This window comes from Meles meles, chromosome 8 (assembly GCF_922984935.1).
Source record: "Meles meles chromosome 8, mMelMel3.1 paternal haplotype, whole genome shotgun sequence".
NCBI classification, from domain to species: Eukaryota; Metazoa; Chordata; class Mammalia; order Carnivora; family Mustelidae; genus Meles; species Meles meles.
In genome coordinates this window covers 62347281-62365207 of record NC_060073.1, presented here as the reverse complement: position 1 = coordinate 62365207, position 17927 = coordinate 62347281, and the positions used below count along the sequence as shown (strand labels likewise).

The 17927-nt window shown below is 47.8% G+C and overlaps 1 protein-coding gene and 1 long non-coding RNA gene across 2 annotated transcripts in view; one reads left to right on the top strand and one right to left on the bottom strand.

Annotated features, from left to right (window-relative positions):
• Positions 1-17927, top strand: part of LOC123948783 (olfactory receptor 2AT4) — a 110464-nt gene that overhangs the window by 12429 nt on the left and 80108 nt on the right. The gene's annotated exons all lie outside the window — the stretch shown is intronic.
• On the bottom strand, positions 8465-16751 carry LOC123949880. Its single transcript, XR_006820091.1, has 3 exons — positions 16360-16751; positions 15869-16092; positions 8465-14878 (listed from the first exon to the last, which is right to left on the bottom strand). It is a non-coding gene; the product is annotated as an uncharacterized LOC123949880 (long non-coding RNA).

Here is a 17927-nt window from a genome sequence, read left to right as displayed (position 1 = left end):
ATGGGACACATGTGTTTTTAAGATGGATCACCATTATCCTTGGCTGAAGAATTGCGTGGGGTTTTCTAATTACAAATTATTCCTGCTGGATTTCATTATGCTCCCTCTTGTCTGGCTTTTTGTGTTCTCAATCTTACAAAACTTTGAAAATCACAGTTGGCCAAGCTTGTTTTCTTGGTCTTAAAATACACAGCTAAGCTTTTATTAAGATACAATGTTGTTATATTTTTAACGAGTGAATGTTTAGCTCAATATTACAAGAAGACAGCCATTATTTGAATTTAACCATTCCACCTTTTTAATGAGTCAGAAGAACAGGATGGAAATTTACCTTCTTATAGAAAACCTTCATTCATTTGGAAAGCAGATTTCCTGTGGGAGCGGGAGGTTCTCGTTTAAGTGTTTTGAACTGTTTGTTGTAGGCAAGTTGCCTGTGTTAATTCGATCACCTCTAAGTGAGACTTTTCACTGAAGACTAAAAATTTTGCAGATTTAACAGCACTAGCAAAGACGGTAGAAAGAGAATGATCTGTGTTATTGAAAGTAGAAGAAAATGTAGGGCTTCCCAGGACCCAGCAGAGGTTTACTTAAAGGAAGTCAGGCTAATTTCCCCTCTCTCCTCTGGGGAGAACTTGAGAGGTGGATTAGGGGTCTGTCAGAGTCCTGAGAATCTTGATTCCAAAAAGGCATTTGGAACATCTCCCAGGGTATTTTTATGGCAAGACGAGGGGCAGGATCAAATAGTGATACTCTAGGGGAATCCCTAGCTGCCTGGACAGCTGGTGGAGGAAAATTGATTGGTGGATCAATGGCAGTCTGGAGGGCAGACTACAACCCTCCTCAGGACTCAGTCTTCTGTGCTGATATGCTTGGTCCGATGTCTTTTTGAAGGACTTGGATGAAGCCAAATAAAAGATGGATATCGAATCTGTAGACCGTGTCAGGGTCAGGACTGGGTTTCAAAATGATCTGGATTGACTTGATGTATCGGTGACGATCGTAGGTTCAAGTTCATGGAAGTAAATGCCAGCTTCCTATTGGGGCTCAAAGGTCAGGGTGGGGAGAAGGAAAGGGATTATTGAGCACATACTGTATTCTATAACTTTTTCATAAGAGGGCTCACTTAGTTATGAAAACCCTCAGAGGAGGACATTGTTCTCATTTTATAAGGGAAAGACACCGAGGCCCTGAGAAGCTGAGCATTTGTTTGAGGTCACAGCTAGTAAAGGGTGGAGCTGAGCTCAAAATTGAGGCTGATCAGACTCCTAGGTCCACCTTCTCACATAATGTTCAAGACAAAGGAGACAGAGTTTAATGGCAGTTACGAGAAAAAACAAGAAAACACATATTTATGTGATGTTAATCCCAAATTGTAATGCCGAGTGTATTCTGAGCCTCTCTTTTGGGACCACCCTGGAGCCAGGCTTGGGGTACAGAGATGAAATCATGTGGCCCCAAAGCAAGCTGAGTTGTTTGGGGAGAGAAACCCACACAACAGGCAAATTTGATATTGTTGAGCACACAAATGCCACGGGAGCCCCGGGGAAAACTGGGCCTCCTGCTTCAGGGAGTCCTGGCACACTGCACGGAGGAGCCAGTGCCTGGCCTGAGGCCTGAGCCTGGCTGGCTGGTTGGGGAGCCCAGGGAGCACATGGCTCACAAGTCCCGTGGGGTGCAGCAGCCTGGACACTTTGTTTCTTTTACCCTTCAGCTCCCGGCCCCACTGGAAGGCCCAGAAAGAAACCAGGCTGCGGACATGGGGAGGTTGTCCATTCTCCACCACCCCACCCACCCCAGCTCACAGCTGAGGAATGGAAGAAGAGAGCAGGAGAGGAGTGGGAGATCTGGAAGGCATCTGGGAGCTGGAGTCAGGGGTTTTCCTTTGGGAATGCTGGGAGGTTCTGGAACCTGGGGCTCTAAACCTGCCAGTTACTTTGTAACCACTGGCTTTGGCCACAGCTGTTCCTTCAGGGGCCGAGATTGATGCTCAGGGCCAACGAACATGCAAAGAAGAGATGTCCTGGGAGTCATTTGAAAGAGGGAAGGAGGGCAACCCGAATCTTTGAAGCCATGGGCCATCAGGGTGAATAGCACTTGCAGAGGTCTGAGCTCAGAGCACCGGCTTGGTGGGCCAGAGACAAGAGATCTGGAGATGGAGATGAGGCGGGATGGGGGTGGGGGGTTGCTGGGATACAGTTGGAGAGGTCTGTAAAGGCCAGGCCTTGCGGGTCTTGTTCAAGATTTTAACCTTTATCCCAAAGGCAAGAAGAACCACCGAAGGCTTTTAAGCAGAGAGGTGACAGTTTTCTTTGCTTTTCGGAGAGATCACTGTTACTATGTGATTGAAGTGGGCCCAAGTGTGAGAAGACAAAGGAAGTGCTTGCGGTATAGGTGGGAGACAGTGGAGCTGGGGCCGGTAGTGGTGTGGAGGTGGGAGGGGTGGGGGGCTTGTTGCTGGGGCCAAGGGAGGGATGGCTCTGGGATGTCTGGTTTGTGCATGGTGGCAGGAACAGGTTGGGCAGAGAGGGTGAACTCGGCCTTGGTGCTGCTGCATTAGAGACACAGAGGCATCCAAGTTGAATGGGCAGGTGGATATTTAAGGCTGGACTTCGCAGCCATGTCAGGGCTGGAGATGCAGGGCTGGAGTTGTCAGTATTTAGGGGCCAGTTGAAGCTGCTGCTTACCGAGGCCCCCTTGGGTCCATTGCCTGCTCCAAGAGGCAGTACCTGACCCCCCAACAGTCCCTTCTGGGCTTCTAGAGCTTTTTCACTGCAGAGGGTGGTTGGCGTCTACCTCCCCCCTTTAATGGCAGGCTCCATGAGGTCAGGGACCACATGCATCTCTGCATCCCCAGAGCCCGGCACGGATCCTGGCACAGAGGAGGCACGGGGGGGGGGGGGTGCAGTTTGATAATTGGTGCGTGAACCAACTCTCAGAGGAAAGACTGCCGTAAAAGGGAATGAGCTTCCTATTCCACAAGGCACAAGAGCAGGGGTTCTATGGCCCCATGGAGGAGGAGGGGAGATTCCTGTTCCCAGCAGGTGTCCTCTGGGGATCCTTTCAGCCCTGGATTCTAGCTTTCCAGGACCTGAGTCATTTCCCCTAGGGAGTCCAGTTTGGGCTGGGACACTCTGTGGTTTCTTCCTCCTCTAGAGAGGTTTCTGGAGGCTGTGCTGACCTCAGCAAGCGCTCCCCTCCCCCTCAGTCCTCTCCACTCTGGAGCTCCACCGAAGCGGAGATGCCTTGCTAGGGTTTGCAGAAGCTGCTGAGGTAGCTTTGGCTGGGGTTGTTGGGGTTGGCCACCTGCCCTGCCCAGCCTCCTCGACCTCGGCCTTGGCCTGAGCCCTCCTCCCTCCCTAGCCACCTCTGCTCTACCCACTGCAATCTTTACTGCAGCAGCTTGGCCACTGGAAGAGCCAAAGTGGGTCTTAGCCTGGAGGTTCTGGGGGCTTTGCCGGAAGGGGACGTACCTGAAAGGAGGAGGAATGGGAGCAGATTAGATAAGAAGCTGAGAAGGGAGAAAGAAGGTCTGGAAAGGGGCTAACAAGGCACAGAATGTCTCCACTGGGTTGGAGGACCTTTGAGAGTATCTGACTCCCTCACTTTGGCCAGGGAGAAACTGTGGAGCTGGGGTGGGGAGGGGGGGACTCTTCCAGGATGGGGATTGGAATGTGACTTGCCAGAGGATATACAGGGCATAAGAAACTTCCATGTGATTGGGGAGGTGGGGAAGGTGGGGGGAGCAGAGGGCCATGGAGGTTGGGGAAGGCCATGGCAGTTGACTGTCCCAGCTGGAGGAGGGGTTGGAGAGGTATGGGAGTCCTGGGACAGAAGGTTCTGGAGTTAAGGTTGGCTGAGACTGAATCAGCCCCACTCTCTCATCTCTTCTCTGCATCACACTGGAACTCCTGGAAAATAAAAACTGCCTCTTCCATCTGATTGAGATGTTCCTAAGGTAGGGAATAGTCTGGAATCTCCCTGAAATTAGAAGACTGACCCCCCCACCAGACTGAGGCCAGGCCAGGACTGAACCTCCATCCTCTGTCCATCCACGGCCCTGGGGGCTAGGGCACTGCAGGCAAGAGAAGGGACTGGGGACTTGCTGTTCAGAGGGGCCTAAACTTTGACATGACTGACCAGCCCTGCCTCATTCCCAGAGGGGAAGGTGAACCTTGGAGCCTGTGAGATGAGAGAGAAAACCAACAGAGAGGAGGACTCCAGCTTCAGGGGCCGAATCCTCACAGCATAGCAGGGCCTGATCACATACACATTGTTACAAGAGGTGGGAATGTTGGGTTATTCCCACCCAGGCTCAGAGCATCCCCCTGAGATAACCCGCGGTGGCTGCAGTCCAGGTTGGCAGGGCCAGACGCTGCCCGGGACCGCCAGGCTGCCCCGGGAAACCCGGAACTGCCTTGACTTCCAAACCACTCTGCACATGACTATGGGAACTTAAAAGGATCCAAACACGGCAGCACTGTCTCCTTAATATCATTTCATGCTTGTTTTTTAAAAGTCATTTTGCTTTTTTTTTCAGAGTGTGCTCACTGGAGAAAATTTGGAAAATGGAAGTTAAAAGAAACATAAACACCCCCATAATCACACTATGCAGAGAACTTTTGGACAGATTTCCTTCTAGTCTTTTTCCTATGCATATTTTCTCCATCACTGTGTTCACACTGCTCTCCTCTTTAAAACTGTTTTACTTTTTTTCCCCCCTTAGGATTTTTTAGGTAAAGCATGCTCTTAATTTTTTTTTTAAATTTATTTATAAACATATAATGTATTTTTATCCCCAGGGGTACAGGTCTGTGAATCGCCAGGCTTACACACTTCACAGCACTCACCATAGCACATACCCTCCCCAATGTCCATAACCACACTCTCCCTCTCCCAATCCCCCCTCCCCCCAGCAACCCTCAAGTTTTGTTTTTTTTTTTTTAAAGAAAGTATAGGAGAACATTAAAAAGCTGGAAAAAATTACTCATAATCCCATTATCCCATTGTTGTGTGAAGACACTGAAATATTTATATCTAGTTATTTTTCTCTGCCCCCACTTTTTTTTTAAAAAACATGTTAGTAACCCTAAGTACAAGTGCTCTGTTTACAGTGTGGGAGACAGCATAAGGTATTTATAACAACAACGACAAAACCCACCTGAGGATGCACTGGTGGCTCAATCAGTTAAGCTTCTGACTCTTGACCTCAGCTCAGGTCTTGATCTCAGGGTCATGAGTTCAAACCCAGTGTTGGACTCCACACTGGGCATGGAGCCTACTTACACAAACAGACCTACCTGTTTTCAAATCCTGGCTCTATCACTTAGTAGCTGAGTGACTTTGGGAAAGTTCCTTTCACTTCTAGAACCTCAATTTCCTTAACTAGATAATGAGATCAACCATCATTCAGAGAATTGCTTCACAGATGTGTGTAAATAAAACATCTGGTAATGCATCTAGCACTTAGTCCTCTATGAACATGTAGTAGACTGTTGTCACATTTTTTTGCTGCCTAAAACGAATAAATTTTTATATTTTGAATGACTCTCCAAGGAGGTGAGTCCTTATGGAAGGTGGGATCCCGCCTTCTACTTCTGCCCCCAGGGGGGCCAGATACTCTCCCACTGCCACTCCCTGGCAATTGGGCCAGCCGTTTCTGGCTCAGGATTTTGATGAGACAGTCACAGTTAGAGGCTGCAGGAAGATTCATTAGAATGTATTTGTGCTTGGGGCTCCTGGGTCCCTCGGCTGGTTATGCATCTGCCTTTGGCTCAGGTCATGATCCTAGCATCGGGGGTGGAGTCCTGTGTCAGGCTCTCTGCTCCTTCTCTGCAGAGAGTCTGCTTCTCCCTCTGCCCCTCTTCCCGCTGTTCTCTCTCAATCTCTCTCTCTCAAATGAATAAATAAATTCTTAAAAGAGATAATTTGTTTGCACTTATGTCATGCAACAGTGCTGTATCTAGGTGTGTAGTGCTGTGAAGAAATGCACAGGCCATACTGTTAGAGGCATCGGGACCAGCTGTCCCTATGGTATGACCTTGGCTGTGAATTCAGGTGCCCACTCATTTGATTCTCCAGCTTTCTCCTCCATTCTGAGCTGCCCAGTGGAACTGCTAGTAATTTCTTTTCTGTTTTGCTTAGCCTGAGTCAGTTTCTGTTGCTTGCAACCACAAAGGTTAGATCCTAAATATTTCAACAGTGAAATAAATTTTAGGCACTTGCTTTAATTACCAGGCAAAGTTTTAATGCAGAAGGTCCTGAATGTGCTAGACGTGTTGTGCTGACTGCTGGCCTTTTGGACAAAGAACAGGGTGATCCTAGATCTGTGCCTCCCAGCTCAGCCCAGACAGAGCCAGCCTGGAGAGAGGACTTACTCAGAGCTGCTGAAAGAAAGAATTAAGGGGAGATAGTGTGTAAGGGATGGATTTCTGTATGTTTGCTTCCTTTAGACAACTTGTGTGTGGTTCACTGGAATTCCTCAGGCTCCTTGGACCTCCACCAGGTGAATCCTGTGACTTAAGCAGCCTGAAACCTTGGCAGCTCATTTTCTTCCCCTCCCGATCTGGGTTTCCCATAAGATGGCATGGCCCAAGAGAAAAACCCTGGTATGTCTTTCCAGTCCACCTCCTAAACATTTCTTCATCTATACCTTGCCTCCATCCCCAGAATATCATCTTAGCCCATCACTGGTTCTCTTTTTCTGAATTTGCTTATGGGGACTTTGCTCATCACAGGACTGATCTTCAGGAGGCTAGTTAGGCGTCCAGGAATGGATTCCCAGCAGCCAGCTCAATTTTGGCCAGTAAGACTGCTTGCCTGGGTGTCTCAGGCAGGGGACTGCAGGTAGGACCAGCCAGCAAGTGGAACTCCAGAGAGACCATTCAGGCCTGAATCCCATCTGGAACCAAGCTGGGACTATATAAGGGGGAATATCTGTGTGTCCTTCTAGAACTTCTGGAGAGCAGTGCCCAAGTCTCGTTCATCTCTGTTTCCCCCACCCCCACCTGCTCCCAGTTCCAGAACAGGGCCTGGAATAATGTCAGTGCTCGGGAAGTATGGATTGGTCAGAGACTCTGGGATTATTGCTTCAGTCCTTTCTTGGCATGCCATCAGAAGTGAGACCTGGACCTGACTATGTCTCCTGCCTCATCTCCTCCATTCCTACCTCATGCTGTAGGCTCCATCCACACCAACTAGTTCCCTCAGTGTATGCCAGGCTGTCTCACTGCCATGCCTTTACACATGCTGTTCCCTCTGCTCAAGGCCCTCCCTCAACCAGGTCAGCCTGAAGAACTTCCACTAATCCATTCTTCTTGTAAGACTCACTGAGTGCAAGTACTGCCTCCTCCAGGCAGCCTTCTGGAACTGGCCTTGGGAGGCCTCCCTCACTGTCTAGGTCCCCTCTGTACCCTGCCCATGCAGCCCTCTGTGATACAACTTGGCACAGAGTGTTGCAGGTATGAGTCCTCCTACACAAGGCAACACTTCTCAGGGAACTGGACCTGTTTCACTCTGTACCTCCAGGGCCTAGCCAGGATCTGACACAGAGGGAAAATCAGGACGTGCTGGTTTCCTCTTTACCCACCCCCACCTCTCGGAGGCAGGACATGTTGCAGGAGAGGTTTCAGGGCCTTAAATGCCAGGCTAAGGAGAGAGGCGTGGTCAGATTTTCATTGTTGAACAATCCTAGTGGCTAAGACCCCTCTCATTTGGGGTAAGAAGAGTGGTTTTTCACTTTGGCTGTCTCTCAGCCCAGAGAACAGGGGGTTAGTTCTCAGCAGGAAGATGGAAGATGGGCCTCTGCCTGGGGTTATCACTCCCCCTTCCCCTGGACTCCCTTACCCTTTCTGCATTTACTCCTAAATCCTGAAGTCTCTTCTCAGAGGATTGGGGTCTAGGATCCACTCCCATTACTCAAGGGCCAAGTCCAAACCTCAATCCCCTGTTATGTAAGTAAATTATCCTCTGTTCCCAACCAGCGCCAGCCAGATCTCCTCCTCCTAATTGATTTAATCTTCTCATACCAGAGAGCTGGGCGGGGTTGGGGAGACAGCATTGATCAGAAGCCAACATGTCAGTGACGTAGGCTCATTAATTACAAGGAATCTAGGTCATTGGTTGGCTCTGAGTGGCTCTGATTCTCCCCCTCCCCAGTCCTCTGGGTCTCTGAAAGGACATTTTCATCTCCACCTCATTTCTCAAACCCAGTCTTACATGAGGAGAAAGTTGAGGGTCCCATAAAACACATTCCCCAAACCCTCAGCTCTGGACAGAAATTCCCTGCATTCCAATCTGAGCACAGGGTATAGCAAAACATAATTTATTGAGAAATGAGGGATGAACAGATGATTTAATTTTGGGGTAGGAAGAGACATTGGAGTTGTCTTTATTTACTTTCTACACCAAGCAAATCTTCACTTTGCAGCTTCTCTGATAAATCTCAGAGAAGAGATTTATAGATAAATCTCAGATCTTGTGTACCCCCAGAGATGGGGAGCTCACTCCCTTAAGACAGTCCTTCCCTTGTATGATGACCTTTCTTGCATGGGGCTGAGATATCAGTGTTGTGACTTCTGCTGGGACCCAGTTTTGCCTCTGGGGCCACAGGCCATGCCCCAGGACAGCCAGCTAGGTCCTGAGATATGATGGTTGTTCTTCAGGATGAACACCTGCTTCTTTCACCAGTTCCTCATTTGGTAGACCTTATATATTACTCCTCACTGCATTTCTTATGTGGACAAGTCATGGAGATCATCATCTCTCCAGATGCACGGAGCAGAATACAGACTCCAGGGCCATGTGAACAGCTCAGGTCAGGGCAGGACTGACATTTTCTGATCTTGATATTAGAGTTCCACTAATACAGCCTGAAATTGCCTGAGATCTTTTGAGGCTTTAGCACACTTTTGACTCCGCTTATGCACAGATTCAGCAAATCCCCATTGTCATTTTTGTGACAGTGGAAAGTCTCCATGAAAATGATCTTTGTGATATTAGGAACATCTCCATCTTTCTTCCCCATAATTCTTTTTTCCATCTACTCGAACATTTATCTTCTTACACAGTCATGTAATTACTATGTAATTATCCATCCACTCATTAACCCATACAACTATCCAACTGTATGTTAATCCATCCATTCACCAACCCCACTATCTGCTTAAATACCATTCCACTCAGCTGCCCATAGATTCATTCAGGCACTCAATCATCTGTCCATCCACCTACCTATCTACCAACCTATTTACCTATCTATACATTTCTCTCTCCCTGTCTGAGCATGTACTTAACTGTCCATCCTTCCATTCATCTACAATCTACCAATAAAACTATGCACCCATACATACATCCACACATCTATATCCATCATCCATCTATCCATCCATCCATGCATCGAGTACTTTCTGGGATTCTATTACATTTCAAGTCTGTGCTGAGTATTCTGAGAGATTTAAAAGTGAGTGAAATATAGGTGCTCACTCTTTGGGAGCCCACAAACCAAATGATGGTGAGTACTGTGAAACAGGGACAAAGAAAATGCTTTGGGGATTCAGAGGAGGGAGAAGTGGCATCTGGATATGGTTATGGATGCCTTTCCACCAGGATAAACTTTTGGTTTGTGTCTTAATAGAACAATGGTGTTTGGGCATACATAAATGCATTACATATAATTCTGAGTAGAAGAAATAACATATCTGCTAGAGGAGAGATGTCATATGTTATTCTTTATACCCCCACTAATGTACCTAGTACAGAACTGGGCACACTTTAGTAACCTAATACATACTTGGTGATTAATATTTTCCCTTCTCTGACAGGGATACCCCCAACACTTAATCAGGATAAGAGTTTACTCTTTCTCTGTAGGAGGATTCTGCAGTTGCATTGCTGGATGGCCTTGGAGAAGTAACAAAAGCTTTCTGGGGTTCTCTGAGTTTGGGGTTCAATTTCTGTCTCTATCAGGGATCCTTTTCCCCTAATTTTAATTATTTCTACTAAGTTCTCTGCTCTCTACAAAGACATCAACATTTCCACATATCTTAAATTTTATTTTCTTTTGTTGGCACCAATAAACTCAATCCCAGCTGTCTTCAACCTCCCCAGCCTCATTCCCAGGCAGGAAATTCCATAATATGGATAAAGGGGAAGTCCTGTGCAAGGGGAATAGCACTGAAGTAGAAGTCAGGAGTCATGAATTCAAAACCAACTTTGCCATGAGCTTGCTATGTATCCCGAGGCAGCTCTCTTTCCCTCTCTCTTTTTTAAAGCTCCTTCCACCCCCATATAGAATCTTAGCACTGAACACAGCATTTGAGATCCTCCAGCCCAATATCCTCATCTTATAAGTGGAAAAATAGGCTCATAAATGGCATGTGACTAGTTCTAGATCATATCTAGATTAGCAGCAAAGCCAGAACAGATTTCCTGACCTTCAGCTCAAGGTTTTTTACCCAGCCACCATTTTTCAGTCTCTAGTCACAACCCCTATATATCTCAGGAAAAGCTTCCTCTCCCACCTCCATTCCCCAGGAAGGAATGTGTGTCTTCCAAATGTTTTTGACTGTGTGTTACTGGGTGGGGGCTGGGGAGGCAGTATTTAAGAGCAAGTATTCCCAGCCTGACGGAGTTAATTATGTTCACCAGGAAGAGAGAAGAGAAAGGAACAAGGCGCTCTGGTTATCTACTGGGCTTTAATCAAATTGAGAAACGAGGAAATCCATCACCCAGAGGCTAAGGGAGTTCAAGAGCTTGGCTTCCGCTGGCTCCGAGAACTGTAATGGGCTGGGCGCTGTCCAAGGTGCTGACATCTTCACTTACTGCTCTGAGTTGCTGGGAGGAACTGGGAAGGGTCCGTTCTGGGTAGAGGGCCGGCAGCTAGCTTTTAGGAGATGGCCCGGGATATAGCAAGAAAAGGTCTGGGCTGTTGGGGAGAGGCTTGAGTTCCTATTGTGCCTTCTGAATCTTCCCTTTTCCATTAGTTTGTTTATCTTCTTTAGGGAAAATATCCTTTCTTATGGCCAGAGTCCTCAGCTAGGATTGAAGAAATAAATAGGAAGAGAAGGGAAAGTCCTAGACCCTTTGCTTTCAGGGAGATGGACCCCAGTATGAGGGTGGAGGCCCAATTATTGGCCTTGGGGACTTCCCCATCTTAAAGGGAGATGTGACTTCTGCTTTTATAAAATCCTCAGTCCAATGATAGAGTCATGAACTGGCTTTGAGGATTTATTAATCTGGTGGAGGAATGTCACTCTGTCTTTAAATATAACTCAAGTGTGATACAAGGGAGGCATGGCCCATGTCTAAATGGAGCCTCCAGTCTTACAGGGAAGACCTGGTCTTCCTCCCGAAAAATTGGTCTGGCTGAGGAGACATGTTGTTGGTTTAGGGGGAAACCTCAATTATAATCAGGGAGACAGGATGGCCAGACGAGTTAAAATATGCACAATAACCAGCGTAAGAGCTCAGATCTTCATGCCTGTGATTGAGGTTATTGGCACTAGATATTGTTAATCAAGGAAATTTTTCTGGTAGAGGTGAGCTTGAGCTGAGCTTAAAGGAAAACAAGAGGCTTGGATCCCTAGGTCTTAGGCCTCCTGAGAATCATGACTGTGCCTTCTCATTCCCTGTATCACCTTTGGAGCAAGCACAGACCTGGGCGCAGAGGAGGTCCTTGTTCAGTGAATAATCACCAGCAGATAGAGAGTGAATGTACCTACTTGGTGTTTGGAAAGATAGCAGAGTGGGGGAGGTGTAGAGATCAAGGAGGAGGGTTGGTTGGAATGGAGAGCCTGAAGCTGGGATGGGGGGATAGCGATGGAGTGATAAAATGGGCAGACGGAGTAGCCTCAAGTATGTCCAGCCCCCTGAAGCACACAAGCACAGCATTTGGATCAATTCCTTCATGTTTCTGGGGTGGGTGAGAGATACTTTATTGAATCTGGGATTGTTAAAGCTAGAAACCAGTAGGTTACAAACTCATAGACTGCTCATCTTCTAGAGCCACACAACCATGGATAGTTAGACTATTAAAACCGTAGCATCTTAGCAGGGAGGGCAGAACACAGTGTGTTAAAATTGTAGAACTGTCAAATACTAGAGCCGAAGAGCCAGAAGTCCGTATTAGAGAATCTTAAAATCCAAGAATCTGAGTGTCAAAAGGGAAAAGAAACCCCAGTTTATGGACTCCCACTATTTGTATCAATTATGGTGCTGGGAGTATCAAGCATATTATTCCATTTAATTTCCTCCATAAGGCTTAAGCCATTTAGTCCCATCTCTACTCAGTGGAGTACTTCTGTCAAAGGTTTATCAAACATAGGCTTGCATGAGCTTCATGACAGGAGAGTCATTACCTCTGGGCCTACCTCTACCCCCTGCTGAATGGCAACTAGAAAGTCTATCTTATGTAAGCTGCACTCTTTCCCTGTAGTGTCCCCACACTGGTCCAGTTCTTGTCCTCTGAGCTACACTGAGTAAGTCTAATCTCCCACTCACATGACAGCTTTTCAGTGGGCTAAAGACAGTCTTTATTTCTTTCTCTAGGATAAGCTGGTTTGTTCATCATGTAGCTAGAAATGGGACAGCAAATCAAAGAATATTTGAGCTGGAAAGGCCCTTAGAGGTCATTTTGTCCAGAGAATTCCTTTTACTGCCAGGCAGTACAGTACTATGGTCAGGAGCCTGGGCTTTTAGAGAGAGAACGAGCCCAAATGCAGAATCCAGAGATCCAGCACTAAGCACTAACTTCGTATGTAACCTTGGACAAATTACCTAATATATTGGGCCTCAGTCTCTTTATCCATAAAATAAAGAGAATAATAGTCGATGTGAGGATTGAATGAGATAATGCAAGGGAAGCTCTTAGAGGAGTGCTTGGCACACAGTAAGCAGTCAATAAATATTAGCTATAATTATTGGAGGTCCAGAGGGGCAGGGAGTTGCTCAAGATCACAGAGCAACTCACAGGCAGAGCTGGGGTTAGACCAAGGACTCCTGCCTCCCAGGCCAAGTCACTTTCCTGTTTATATTTCCACTCTGTCTTCCTTGGGGGAAAAAAAGAAATAACTCCAGAGGGAAATGGAATATTTGCTCATTGAATCAGTTAGAATGCAAGTGAGAGAATACCTGATTAAGAGGCTTAATTAAGCCTTTTGTTTCTTTAACAAGGAGACCAAAGGAAGGTAGATCCAGGTTTGTCTGGGGACTCAACCATGTGTAACGACCTAGGCTTTCCCCATTCTAAGCTCTGAGAGGGTCTCCTCTGCCTCACAAAATGGCTGATGTGGCACCAAGCACCACGTCTTCCCAAGCAGGAAGAAAGGCCATGGGGACATAAAGGGTCTTCTCCTCTCATGCCCCTGTCTTATCCAGGAGGGGATCTTTGCAAGCAGACCATCCCCTTATATCTCATTGACCAAAATGAGGTCCCATGTTCACTCAGACTACTCACTGGTGAGAGGAAGACATTTCCATGAATGGTTTGGTTATCCCTGTGGCTAGGCACCTTGCTACTAGAACACAGAAGAGGGAATTGGCTGTGGGAAGGCAACCAGGAGTGCTTGCCATACTTACTGTCTCCTCTCTGAATTGGCCTCCCCTGTCCTCTTCACGTCTGCCAGGGAGCCTGCCCTGGTCTCCACCCTTGTCCAGCACACCCTCTTCTACCATGTAATTGAGCATCCCCAATTCAAGTCTACTTTGCCGAGCTCTCTCTTCTTTCCATGTTCAGATCTTGTCCCCTTTAGTCTAGAAGCGTTGGGGGAATAACAGCAGCTACTAGGGACTAAGTACCTATTGTGCGCCAGACTGCTCTGGCCACTTGTAACCAGCTTCCAGATGGCTTCCAATGATCTGTATCTCCTGGTATTCACACTCTTTTGTGTGCCCCTCCGCCATTGTACCAGGGCTAGTCTGTGTGACCAAAGACTGTGGCAAAAGTGATGGTCTTCCACTTCCAAGATTCCATTATAAAAGACACCATGGCTTCCATCTTGGCAGCACACATTCTCTTTCTTAGGTCATTCATTCCAGGGGTACTTAGCCACCAAGGCAAGAGTACCCTTCTGGAGAGGCTTACCTAAAAATTAAACCCTTTGACCACCTTCCAGCAAAGAACGGAGTCCTGACAGCAACCACAGAGTGATCCCGGAAGTGTATCCCAGCTGAGCCTTCCGATGACTGCGGCCCTGGCTGACCCCTGACTGCAGCCCAATGGGAGGTCTTGACCCCACAGTCTCCCAGTTTATCCACTTCCGGGTTCTCAATCTTCAGGAATTGTGTGAGATGATGAACACGTGTTGTTTTAAGCTGCTGAGGTTTGGAGTAGTTTATTCCTCTGTAACTACTGGAGTGCTATATTGTCATATTAAATCCTTGCAGCGTTCCCGAAAGGTGGAGTTTGCTTTTCTGTTTTTAGGATGAGAAAACTGACGCTGATATGAGGGCAGTGACTTTTCACACCTGGAAAGTGGCAGGGCTGGGATGTGCCCTCATAGCTATTGGATTCCAGCGCAGAAGGAACCTGGTTCTGTTTTCTCAGCTGGAATGTCTGCAGGCTGAAGGTAGAGGAACTGGGAATGGGAGGAGGTGGTCTCTTTCTTTGATGTGTTTTCTCTCCTTTTTATTTTTCATTCCAACCAGGTTAGTTAGCAGCCGCTCTATTATCTAGTATGTATATGTGATTCTGGGACAAGAAGTTGTATCAGAAAAAACAGCAGAGTTTTAAGAGGCTTTTGAGTAACCTTGAACAAGTTCCTGCACTTTTCTCAGGCCGTGGTTTCTTTGTCTGCTGTATGGGGAATATAATCCTCCTTCCACGTGTCTCACCAGGAAACCTCAAAGATCAGGCATGAGGGGATTTTGGAAAATGCCAAGGGTCCTGGTCATGGAAAGGTCTGCTTTGAGTATGGAGCACCCCTGACCCAGGGCTCTCACAGTCTAGAAGGGAGGCAGCCCCACATAGCGATCTCTGTGTAAGTGGTAAGTGCTCCCTCTTTTCTCCCACCCCAGTCTATCTTCAAGAGACAGAGAACACAGAGAAAAATTGAAGGCCCCGACCCACTTTTTCAGCCTCATCCCTCACCATGACCTCTCTGTTAGGCCACACCACAGCCCAGCTGAACTAGTGGAAATTCCCCAAGCCTTCCGGGAACTTTCTGTATGCTGAGACTTTATCTGTGCGGTTTCTTCTCCCTGGACACCCTACCCAACTTCTCCACCTGGTGTGTTCCTACTCATCTTTCAAGTCTCAGCTTAGATGCCCCCACTTCTAGGATGCCTCTTTTGACCCGGCTCAAGGCCTCCTGCTTCTCCCCTTGATTAGTGCACCAGGCTCCTGCCTGAGCTCTTGGCCTCCAGCTTCCTTTTTCCACTCAAAGCCCCCATGGTGCAGCCAGCAGCCTTTCTAAAACACAAATCTTGTCCTGTCACTCCCTGCTTAAAATAACCAGTCAATGGAATAATCCATCAATCAATGCTTCAAGGGCTCCTCCTTGCCCTCAGGAAGATATCCAAAGCCTTCAGCGGGAACTTAAGGCTTGGTCCCCTCTGGTGTCCCCAGCCTCAGCTCTCCAGTCTCCCCCGATTGCCCTGCACACATGGTACACCCCTGCCACATTGCTCTCATATCGTGCCTCAGATGCACCTTACTCTCTCGTGCCTCCCTGTCTTTGCTCATCCTGGTGTTTCTCATGCCCATTTCCGTCTTCCCTACCTGCAGACTTCCTGCCTAATCTTCTATGTCAGCTCTGATTTAACTCTTCTGGAAGCCTTTCCTGGTGGCCCCAGGAAGAGTTTATGGCTTCCTCTTCTTCCTTCTCCTGTACGACGGATCATGCTTTTGTTACCGATTGTCAGTTTGTCTGCTTACCCTGGGAGTTTGCTGTATCCGACCCTGGCTGCGTCCCCAGCAGTGCCAGTGTGTGCGCGCAGAGTAGCCGTGTAGGATTTGTCGGTCGGTTGGGTTGTTGAATGAATGAGTCAATGGTGGCTGAATCCAACCTTGAACCATCACTTCTTGGCCAGCCCCAGATCTGCTGTTTCCCAGGGTAAGCCCATTTTATAGCAAAAGGGGAAGCAGAGGAAGGGACTGCTCTGGAAGGGAGAAAGAAAATCAATAAGAATGTAAATCTAGTTGGGAAGAGCTGTCCCAGGCTGGCTGTGGGGAGAGATAAGACTGGGCAGGCTGAGCCCTGGCTGACAGTGGAAGGGAGATTAGGGGACAAGCAGAGCTGCAGCGGGGGCAGCAAAGGGAGTCTGTCTCCCCTCAGTGGTGCCTCCTCCCTCTGTCTTCACCCCGGGCCCGCCCCCATGCTCTATGTGCTCCTTAGATTCTTTTAGGGACAGAGGAAGGAAACTTACAAATATCGGTCATTCAGTGCGCTGCCTCTAAGCGAGTGTGTTGTTACTCAGTCTTCACAACTTTTTGGAGACAGGAGATAGGAATGACCAGCCTTACTATACAAGTGAAGAAACAGAGAAATTAAATCACTTATTCAGGGTCACGCTGTGAATAAGCGGCAGTCAGGATTTGAACCCAAATCTCTCTGACTCTAAACCTCTGTTCTTTTCACTCCACTCCACTGGAGATCTACTACAGCCAGGCTTCAGATGGTCCCCAACCTCTGAAATGAGAGGCTCAGGTGTTTATATGATTGTGTGTGATTTTTTTAAAGATTTTATTTATTTATTTGACAGACAGAGATCACAAGTAGGCCGAGAGGCAGGCAGAGAGAGAGGGGGAAACAGGTTCCCTGCTGAGCAGATAGCCCGATGTGGGGCTCGATCCCAGGACCCTGAGATCATGACCTGAGCTGAAGGCAGAGGCCTTAACCCACTGAGCCACCCAGGCGCCCCTTGATTGTGTGATTTTAACGCAGATCCATCTTTCATCATTCTTTAAGCTGATTGTCATCCACTCTCCATTACCTGTACCCGGCTGTCTCCCTAGAGGTGGTGGCCTTTGAGTTGGGTCTGGAAGGTTGAGTAGGACTTCATGAAGTGGGATGGAGAGGCCAGCAATGGGGTGGGGATGAAGAAGTCCCTTCAGGTAGAGGGGAGAACACACGCTGGGGCCTATTAGGTGAAAGGATTCATTAGGGCCAAAGAATGGTGAAGGTGCTGTGGGTTCTTTCTCTTCATTTATTTGCACTCCACGCATGGCACCTGGCTCCAGGCTTTGGAGAGGCATGTCCCTGCTGCAGCTCTCTAGCATGGGTCTATGGGCTGAGGGGCCTCTGAGCCAGGCATCAGGATGTTCATTCTTTTTTTTTTTCTTTTAAGATTATTTATTTATTTATTTGACAGAGAAAGAGAGATCAGAAGTAGGCAGAGAGGCAGGCAGAGAGAGAGAGAAGGGAGCAGGCTCCCTGCTAATCAGAGAGCCCAATGTGGGGCTCGATCCCAGGACCCTGAGATCATGACCTGAGCTGAAGGCAGAGGCTTAACCCACTGAGCCACCCACGCGCCCCAGGATGTTCATTCTGATTCCAGGAGAAACTGCTGGATTTTACTACCAGTCAACTCTAGCATGGAAACAATGCCTTTCTCCCAGCTTCTGGATGCTGGGTAAGAAGAAAGTGAGCTCACAGATGTAATTTCTTGTGGGTCCTCATTGGCCTGGACTTCCTTGGTCACTGGGATCCCCTCCAGTGCTCACCTGCTCCACCCCTGGCTCTCAGCCATATGTCTCTCTTGTGATGACTTCTTGCCCCCGGCCAGCCTGGGAGGTTTTAAGCACAAGGACCTCACCCTCTCCTTCAAATCTCAGCTCGATCCAGAGGCAGACTCAGCATGAAGCTAATGTTGCTTGAGTATCATCGTCTCTCCTCAGGCCCAGGGAGGGGCCTCTGCAATGTGTTCACATTGTCGTGTTCTTGGGAAATTTGCAAAGGTGAGGAATTTTAATCACAAGTAGTTAAGATTGCTAG